Source organism: Elephantulus edwardii, unplaced genomic scaffold (assembly GCF_000299155.1).
Source record: "Elephantulus edwardii isolate Elephantulus edwardi_28Jun2011 unplaced genomic scaffold, EleEdw1.0 scaffold00255, whole genome shotgun sequence".
Taxonomy (NCBI): domain Eukaryota; kingdom Metazoa; phylum Chordata; class Mammalia; order Macroscelidea; family Macroscelididae; genus Elephantulus; species Elephantulus edwardii.
The window spans coordinates 4,148,546-4,158,188 of record NW_006400005.1 but is presented as its reverse complement, the minus strand read 5'-3'; the positions used below and the strand labels follow the sequence as shown (position 1 = coordinate 4,158,188).

The 9,643-nt window shown below is 38.6% G+C and overlaps 1 protein-coding gene across 5 annotated transcripts in view; it reads right to left on the bottom strand.

Moving 5' to 3' along the window:
* KCNQ5 (potassium voltage-gated channel, KQT-like subfamily, member 5) overlaps positions 1 to 9,643 on the bottom strand; it is a 997,522-nt gene that overhangs the window by 148,393 nt on the left and 839,486 nt on the right. The window lies entirely within an intron of this gene.

Below are 9,643 nucleotides of genomic sequence, written 5' to 3'. Positions count from 1 at the left end.
GTGCTTGTTAGCCATCTGAATGTCGTCTTCGGTGAAGTGCCTGTTCATATCCTGTGCCCATTTTTCTATTGGATTATTTACCTTTATCTTGTTGTGGTGTCCATTTTCTTTACCTCCTTCCTCCAGCCAACAAATTGTGTGACTGTGTGACACCATGATTCCCCCCACCCCCATCCATCCTCATCCTTCTGCTTCCATCCCTTTCCTCTTCGACTCCTATACACATTTTACAAGTCAACACTCAGTTTTACAATAGTGTTTTTGTGCAGTATTTGTCCTTATAACTCAATTACTTCATGTAGCATCATGCTTCCCAGTTTCTTCCCCCACCTTATTTTGATGCTTTCTGGATCATTCAAGATTTTGCCATTGCATCTCTAAGTATTTGAGTTTATTTTTTCAGTTCTTTTAGTTTGAGAAATGCTGAGTAAGTTCTTCTTTTTCTTTCTGAATTAATTTTAATGAAAATTTACAGATACTTAGGGTTTCCAGTCATTCATTATTGCACTTTTCTCCCTGTCCACCCACTTTCCCCCTTCCCCCGATTCACTCTTCTCTTTGAAAAGTAAAATTCTTTCATTGTTATGCAGTCCACTCTACCGTGTGGCCTTCATTCTGGCCTGTCATGACAATAATACCCAATCATATATCCCTTTTAAACAGTTCTCTCCCTCATCTGTTTCAAAGCTGTATACATCATTCTGTCCCTCCTTCTCTGCCTTTCCTCAACCCTGATGTCATTCTCCAATTTTAGATATCTTCACATTCTGTTATAATACTTTGCTTTGTCTTCTCAATTTGTCTTTTCAAATCTTCAGTTCTTTTACTTAATCATCTCTTCCCTTTGTTTTGGCTTACTGGCATTCTTGTGCCACTTTTGGAGCCTCTTTTGAGATCCATTTAGGTGTTTTATCTCTCCTGTGTCTTTTTATTGACTTTTAGCTCTTTTCATGGATGAAATTCTTGATTTCATCCCAAAACTCATCTAATCTTTGATCACTGGTGTTCAATGCTTTCAAACTTATTTTTAAGATGATTTTTTACATCCCTGTGAGATAGACTCAAGATCATGCTTTAGTTATCATCAACTTATTTCCATTTTATTCAGCCTCAATGTGAACTTGGACATGAATAACTGAAAATCTGTTCCACAAGTCAGCACTTGGACTTGTAATGACTGCTGATATTGAGCTTCTCCAATGATTCATTGAAGAAATAACATTCGTGTGAATGCTATAAAGTCCATCTGGTGATGTCTTGTGGTGTAAAGTCACCATTTGAAAGGAACTAATAAAATATTACACAACATGAGCGACCCTGGAGAAAATTATGCTGAGTGAAATATCTCAGTCAAAAAAGGACAAATGCTGCATAACACCACGATTATAAAACATGACATGGAAGTTGAGGAGGGGAAACTAAAATATGAGGAGATAAATAATGAACACGACATTGGAACAGATGAAGGAAATAACTGTTTAAAAGGAAATTGTGATTAGGCATTATTTGTATGACAATAGTCCAGAATAAAGGGGGCATAGCAAAGTGGACTGGAGGAGGGGAGGAGAGGGAGGAGGAAATTATGCAATGATGAATGAGTATTATTTTTTTTAAGAAGTGAACTGGGGAGATAGGGAGAAAATGTGCAACAATGAATGAATGAAAATCCAACTTTTCTGTAAACTTTTGTTAAAATCACAATTTAAAAAAAGTAATGTGGGAAGTCAACTAAAACAATCCTGGAAGCAGGAGCGGCATCCACTTCCGAAATGGCTTGCCTCCGGAAACTCTATGTACAAACAGTGCTCAGGCTGTTCGTTCATAGGCTCGCTATGAGTTGTCTACGACTTGACGGCACCAAACAACAACAACAACAATGTGGGAAGTGTAACCCCATTACATTTGGTCCTTTGTACCCTCTTTCTTGATTATAGCTCACACTATATGATCAAATAGCCAATGTACCTATATTTAAAGCAAAAAAATCACATAATGTTTAGCAAGAGAAAAACATCACCTTAGAGGGATTTCTTACAGTGAACTAAATAGTGTTTACCCTTCAAAAGTAAATAAACAAGAGTAAAATGAAAGTGAAATTTACCACTTGTCAGGTGAACTTAGGAGCTCAAAGAAGGCAAATACATTAAAACTTTGGTCTGTAATTATATATACAATGTCAGAGTAGTTATTTTCAGGAAGTAATCAGTTTGAATTATCTGGGATATTATGGCTAGTGCACATTTGATCCTTATTAGAAATTTTGAGCAATTTTAATATCAGCTGACTATCGAAATACATAATTAATATGGAGCTTAATTTTTCAAGTAGTATAGGTGTCAGGAGCCCTGGTGGCAGAGTACATCATGTTGAATTGTTTACTGAGACAGATTATTGTTTCAACAGTTCAAATGCACAAGCCACTCCGGTGGAATGACAGTCACCCTCCTCATGTAGAGATTTGTTGCCTTGGAAGCCTGAGGGAGGGTCAGCTGAGCTGGAATCAACTTGATGTCAGCAGGTTTGGTTTAACATATAGTGTAAAAAGTCAGAGATATATGGATATTAGTGTACAAATCTCCATCTGTGTCTCAGTTCTCAGTTCCCTCAGGGTCTACTCAAAGCAGTGGAATAGCTGGGTCATATGGAATTTCTATTTTTGGATTTTTGAGGAAACACCAAATTACCTTCCACATTGGTTGTGCCTTTTACAATCCCACCAGCAGTGTATAAGAGTTCCAATCTCTTCTTATCCTCTCCAACATTTACTACTTGATGCTCTGCTAAGCTTTTCCACTGCTACTGAGGTGAGATGGTATCTCATTGTTGTTTTGATTTTAATTTCTCTGACTGCCAGTGATTTTAAGCATTTCTTCACGTGTCTGTTGGCCATTCAAATGTCTTTGTTTGCCCAAAATCCTTCCATGTATTTTGACCATTTGTAATTGTGTTATCAGTCTTTTTCTTATGGAGGCCCTGTAGGATTCTTATGTTTTTATTATGAAACTCTTGTCAGATGACACTGCCAAATGATTCTTGAGTCAGTAGGTTTTCTTTTCATCCTGCTGGAAAAAATTTTTGAAGGGCCGATGGTCTTAAGATTTAGAAGATCCTATTAATTGATGTTTTCCTCTCCTTGTTGTGCATTTCTGGCTGTATCACAATAGCAAGAAAGTGGAAACAGCTCAAATATTCATCAATAAATGAGTGGATTGAAAAACTGTAGTACATTCACACGATGTACTATCATGCAACACTCAAGAACAACAATTTAGAAAAATACTATATAACATGAAATATATATATTGTTTGTTATTGTTGTTGTTACGTGCTGTCGAGTTGCTTGCAACTCATAGTGACCCTGTGTACAACAGCCCTAAACTCTGCTCTGCCCTGTGCCAATCACACTGTCTTTTACACTCCCATCCCGATTACCCCAGTCATTGAATCAATCCACCTCATAGAGGGCCTTCCCCTCCGGCACTGTCCCTCCACCCTACCAAGCATCATGTCCTTCTCCAAGGACTGGTCTCTCATTACAACATGACTGAAGTATGTTAGACAGAGCCTCAGAATCCTTGCCTCCAAGGAGCTACCCGGTTTAACCCCTTCCAGGATGAATCTGTTTGTTTAACTAGCAGTCCAAGGTACTCTCAAAACTCTTCTCCAGCACCACAGCTCAAAGGCATCAATTCTCATTCTATCCTCTTTAGTTATTGTCCAACTCTCTGATGCATAACAAGTGATAGTAAAGACCATGACCTGTATCAGATGAACCTTATTCTCCAGAGAGACACCATTGCTCTTCATCTTCAGTACTTTGGAGAGGTCTCTAATAGCAGACTTTCCCATGGCAATACGTCTTTTAATTTCCTGGCTACTGATGCCAAGAGTGTTGACTGTGGAGCCAAGCAAAGTAAAGCTGTGTACAATCAAAATCTCTTCACCATTCATCCTGATGCTGCCAATTGTTCCAGTGGTGAGAATCTCTGTCTTCTTGACATTGAGCCTCAATCCATATTGGAGGCTGCAGTCCTTGACCCACTGCAGCAAGTGCTTCAGGTCCTCCTCAGTTTCAGCAAGCAGAGTTGTGTCATCTGCATAATGCAGATTGTTGATAGATCTTCTACAAATCTTGACCCCACATTTCTCCGCATAGAGCCCAGCCTCTCGAATAATCTATTCTGCATACAGGTTGAAAAGGTATGGAGACAGGACACATCTCTGGCATACGCCCTTGTCAATTTTGAACCATGCAGTGTTTCCCTGCTCTGTTCTGATGACTGCCTCCTGGTCCAAGTATAGGTTTCTCATTAGCAAAATAAAGTGTTCTGGGATTCCCATTCTTCTCAGAGTCAGTCACAGTTTATGATCCACACAGTCAAAAGCCTTTGCATAGTCAAAGAAACACAGATATACGTTCCTCTGTTATTCCCTGCTTTCAGCTAAGATCCATCTAACATAAGCCACAATATCCCTAGCACCACGACCCCTTCTAAACCCAACCTGGACTTCTGGCAGTTCTCTGCTGATGTGCTGTTCCAGTCGTTTTGGGATAATCATCAGTAGAATCTTGCTTGCATGTGAAATCAATGATATTGTTCTATAGTTTCATATATATACACTAAGGCCACTTATGAGACTAAATTTCATAAGGCCAAATATTATTATTTCAACAATAGAAGCATAACTAGTAAGATGTATATAAAAGTCCAAAGGAAGAAGAGGTGGTATAAAGGTGCAGAAGGTGGAGATGGGAGAAAGTGCAGGGTCACAATATTTGGTAGCTGGAGGGAGGCAATGAAGGAATTAGGAAAGATCTAGTGAGGACCTAAAAAGACGGTGTGATACTGGGTAAGATCAGTTGGTGGTGCAATGTATGGGAATGATTGCATGAAACACAATGTGAATGAAGGAATGTGTGCAACACAACGTATATAAGTGAAACACAATATATACAACTGGGTATTATTGTCATGACAGGAGTCCAGAATGAAGGTTGCACAGTGGAGCGTACTTGAGGGGAGGGATTGTATAACAATGAAAGAATTTTTCTTTTACTTTTCAAAGAGAAGAGCAAATTGGGGGAGGAGAGGATGGGTAGGGAGAAAAGTGCAACAATGAATGAATGGAAACCCTAAGTTTCTGTAAACTTTCATTAAAATTAATTTTAAAAATTTTTAAAAAAGAGTCATAAAATATTTAGGTTGAAAACTGACAATCCCATTCTCAACCTCTCTTCACCTCAGTTCTCAGTGACAATACCTTTATTTCTTAGAGCTGATTATATTTTTAAAGAATTTTTACTTTTTTAATATTGTTGTGGTTTTTTTCCCTTTTAAAAAAATTTATATCAATTCCTGTTGTTGTGTATCATAAAGTAGGAACTGACCCATAGTTGATTCTGCAGCAGGTTTTCAGAGGCATTTAATCGCATGGGAGGAGATTGCCCATCCTCCTGTGGAGCCGCGGGTGGCCTCGAACCACATGCCTTTAGTATTGTAGCACAGCTTCTTACCACTAGGCCACAAGAGTTATATATTGATTTGCATACAAATATACATTGTGTTTCATTCATGTATATTATGTTTCACACATTCCTTCATTTAATATCATGAATTAACTTTCTATCATGAGAAACAGGGAGCTCTGGTGGCCTACAGGTAAGAAGCTGCACTGCACTCCTGAAGGTACATGGTTTTAATCTGCCAGCCGCTCTATAGGAGAAGGACAGGCCATCTCCTCTTATGTAATTAATAGCCTCTGAAAACCTGCTGATGGGTCAGCTATGGGTTGGTTCCGACTCATTGATACTCAACAACAACAATGACAAAGAATGACACAGCCCACTTTCAAGCCTTCTATGCTTTTCATCTTTTCAATGTTTCAATTACAATTTTTACTGACAATGTTTGCGTTATTATGGCTATGTAACTGCTGTTTCTAGTGTGGTGATATAATGTATAATGTACTATGCCTACTTTTTCTTCTCCATGTATAGACTCACATCTGAGGTATTTGCAGAATTGGTTTCAGATCACCACGATAAAGTGAATATTGCAATAAAGAAAGCCACACAATTTTTTGTTTATTTCCCAGTGCATATAAAAGTTATACATACACTATACTGTAGTGTATTCAATGTGCCTTGGCATTTTGAAAAAGTATGAAGTAACATGAGAATTAACAAAGTGTGACATACACGCATGAAGTGAGCACATGTTGTTGGGAAAGCTGTTCTGACAGACTTGCTCAAAATAGGGACGGCTCAAGCCTTCAATTTGTAAGAAACACACTGTGAAGCACAGTAAGTACAGTATATTAAAATGAAGTATATCTGTAATTTTTGTTTCTTAGAGTTAATAACATTTACCATGCTATCATTTTTGTTTGTTTGTCTTGTTTTCCCTGTGCTTATTCTATACAAGAGAGCAATTCAACACAAGTCATTTCCCAAATATGGGCAAAAAGTAGGTAAATTTTTTGAGACCTTGCATGTCAAAAATGTCTTGATGCTATTCATACTTGATGAAGAGTTTGGCTGGATACAGAATTCTAGATTTGATATGATTTTCATTAGAATTTTTTTAAGATTTACAGTTCTTTTTTACTTTTACTTATTTATTGTATTCATTGTTGCACATTTCATCCTTCCTCTTCTCAAACCTACCCTGCGGTATACCCCTTGTTCCAGATTATTATAATGCATATAATGCCTACTTATACATTCCTTTCAGACAGTTCTTCTCATCTGTTCTACTGCAGTGTTCATTATTTACCTACTCTTTTCCCATTCTCTCCCCACTGCCTCCCTCATCCTATTTTCTAACAATAGTGTTTTGCAGTATTTGTCCTTTTGGGTCTGAAATATTTCACTCAGCATAATGTCCTCCACTCCAGAGTCCCCCAGGTTGTGTAATCATTTATGATTCACTGTTTTTCAAAGCTCTGTAACATTCCATTGTCTATAGCTTTTCTACCCATTAATTTGTTGATGGGCACTTGGGTTACTTCCATCTCTTTGTTATTGTGAATAACACAGCAATAAAAAAATGAGTGTTCATACATCTGTTTCACTCGTGGCTCTGGTTTCTTCAGGGTATGTTCCCAATAGAGGAGATGATGAGTCAAATAATATTTCTATTTCCAACTTATTGAGAAAGTGCCAGACTACCTTGCATAGTGGATGGACCCTTTTTACATTCCCACCAGTGGTGAATAAGAGTTCCAACCCTCCACAATCTCAAGAGCATCTGTTGTTTGCTGCCTTGTTGAACTTGGCTATTGTTGCTGGGGTGAGATGATATCTCATTGCTGTTTTGATTTGCATCTCTCTGATAGCCTGGGATTTGGAACATTTCTTCACATGTTTGTTTGTGTTCTGAATGTCTTCTTTGGTGAAGTTTCCTATATATTTTATGATTAGGTTGTTTATAATTTTCTTGTTGAGTTGCTGGAGTATTCTATAAATTTTAGATGTAAGTCCCTTACCACATATGTCATTGCATATACTTTTTCCCAGTCTGTGGCTTTCCTTTTTACCCTGTTGGAAAGTTTTTTGATGTTCAAAGGAATTTGATTCTTAGAAGGTCCCATTCATCTATTTTATTCTCTCCTGGTTATAGGTATCATCTGTTGTTGTTGTTAAGTGCCGTTGAGTCGCAGGTGACTCAGCGACCCTACGAAGGAGAGTCCTCGACGCTTGGGTGTCTCTCATCCTTTCTCTAGGTTCACAGGGTTTCCAGAGGCAAGCTATTACAGAAGTGGATACCACTCCTCCTTCCAAGCTTGTTTTCATCGGGGAGATCCACCCCACTCTCTATCCGCATTGGGTAACCAGCCATTAGTGCATTTGACACATCCGTGTCACAGTGTTCAGCCTGTACTTTCACCTCAAGGGCTGGACCTTTCTGGTGGTTACAATCTACTGGTGGCTCTGATAGAGGAAGATGGGCAATCTGCTACTGTGTATGTTATGGTGTTGGAAACCCAAAGGTGGGTGAGCAATGGATATGTTCTAACACGGATGGTCATGATTTCTTTAGGATGAGAAACCCTGTGTAATATATTGCTGACTCTTTGGATGTGCCGTTCTCAATTTTTCAGAAATTATTTAAGATTTACCCTTTTTGGTAGATATTTTTATATATTTTGCTCTGATATACTTGGTGTGATGATTTCATTCACAGTGCTCGACACTTGGTGATCCTGTTTACTGTGAACACTCCTGTCCTTCAATTTGAGGCAATTCTAATTCTTTTTTATAAAGTTCTCTTGTCAGTTTCCCTGTACTCTAGGAATTCCTACCACCTGAATAATGGAACTCCTAGGAGAATCTTCCATTCTTAATTCCTTTCTCTATTATTCCTCCTCTTCCTTTGATCATTTTCTTTTTCCTGCTATTCTATTTTTTACAGTTAGGATTCTCACCCTCCCGCTGAATCTGTCCTTATTTAGGAATGAAGTGTTAGAGAAGAGATCTAAAACTCTGTTCAGGTGTTGTTGTTGTTATGCACCATCAAGCCAACTACAACTCACACTGGTCCCCTGAACAACAGATCTGAACCCTGTCCTGTCCCAGGCCATCCCCTGATCAACATGCTCCAGTCCACTGTCACTGCTACAGTGTCAGTCCAGCTTGTCTGTGTGAAGACTAGGCTATTTCATAAGGAAAAGGTAAAATTTTAATGTGTGACCTCATCAATTGGTTTCCCCAAAGCAACATCTTTTAATATCTTCTTAAAGGAATTGCCTTTATGTCAGAATTTACTTATAAGTTTACATTTCATTCTCTTATATCTGTCTTCAGGGAGCTCTAGTGGCCTGGTGGGCAAGGAATTGTGCTGCCAACCCAAAGGCATGTGATTCAAATTCACTAGCTGCTCCGTGGAAGAAAGATGAAAAATCTATTCCTATGTGCAGTCTATTACTGCCTCTGAAAACTTACTGTGGAGTTAGCTATGGTTTTGACTCAACAGCACATAACAACAACAGCATACTTGTTTTCACCAAAGGGTCTTCTCCAGTCTCAAGTAGCACAGCTTCTTCAGAAACAAACCTCTAACATAGACTTTAAAACGTTCATTTCAAAGACTGAGTACCGTACATAAGAAAATGCAATTGTTATTTTGAGAGGGAAATAATATATTCAGATTCCAACAACAGAGATTTGAGTCCTCGCTCTGTCTGATTTTAGTTGTGTAAACTCAAAGGAGGAATTTTTCCAGGGCTCAAGTTTGTCTGGTGACATAGTGTGTTGTGTATTGTGCTGCTAAGTGAATATAATACACAACTCCAGTGGTTCAAACAAAGATTCTCACCACTGGGCCAATTGGCAGCATCGGTATGGATGATGAAGATACTGAGATAGTTAACAGTTTTAGTTTACTTGGTTGTACAGTCAACACTCTTGGTAACAACAGCCAAGAAATCGGGAGACAAATTGCATTGGGAAATTCAGCTGTGAGGGACCTCTCAAGAATACTGAAGTGCAACAATGTCAGACTGGAGACTAAGGTGCACCTGATCCAGGCTATGTTGTTGTTGTTTGTTGTTTAATGCCATCGAGTCGTAGATGACTCATAGCGACCCTATGAATGAACAGCCTGAGCACTGTTCGTACATAGAGTTTCCAGAGGCAAGCCAT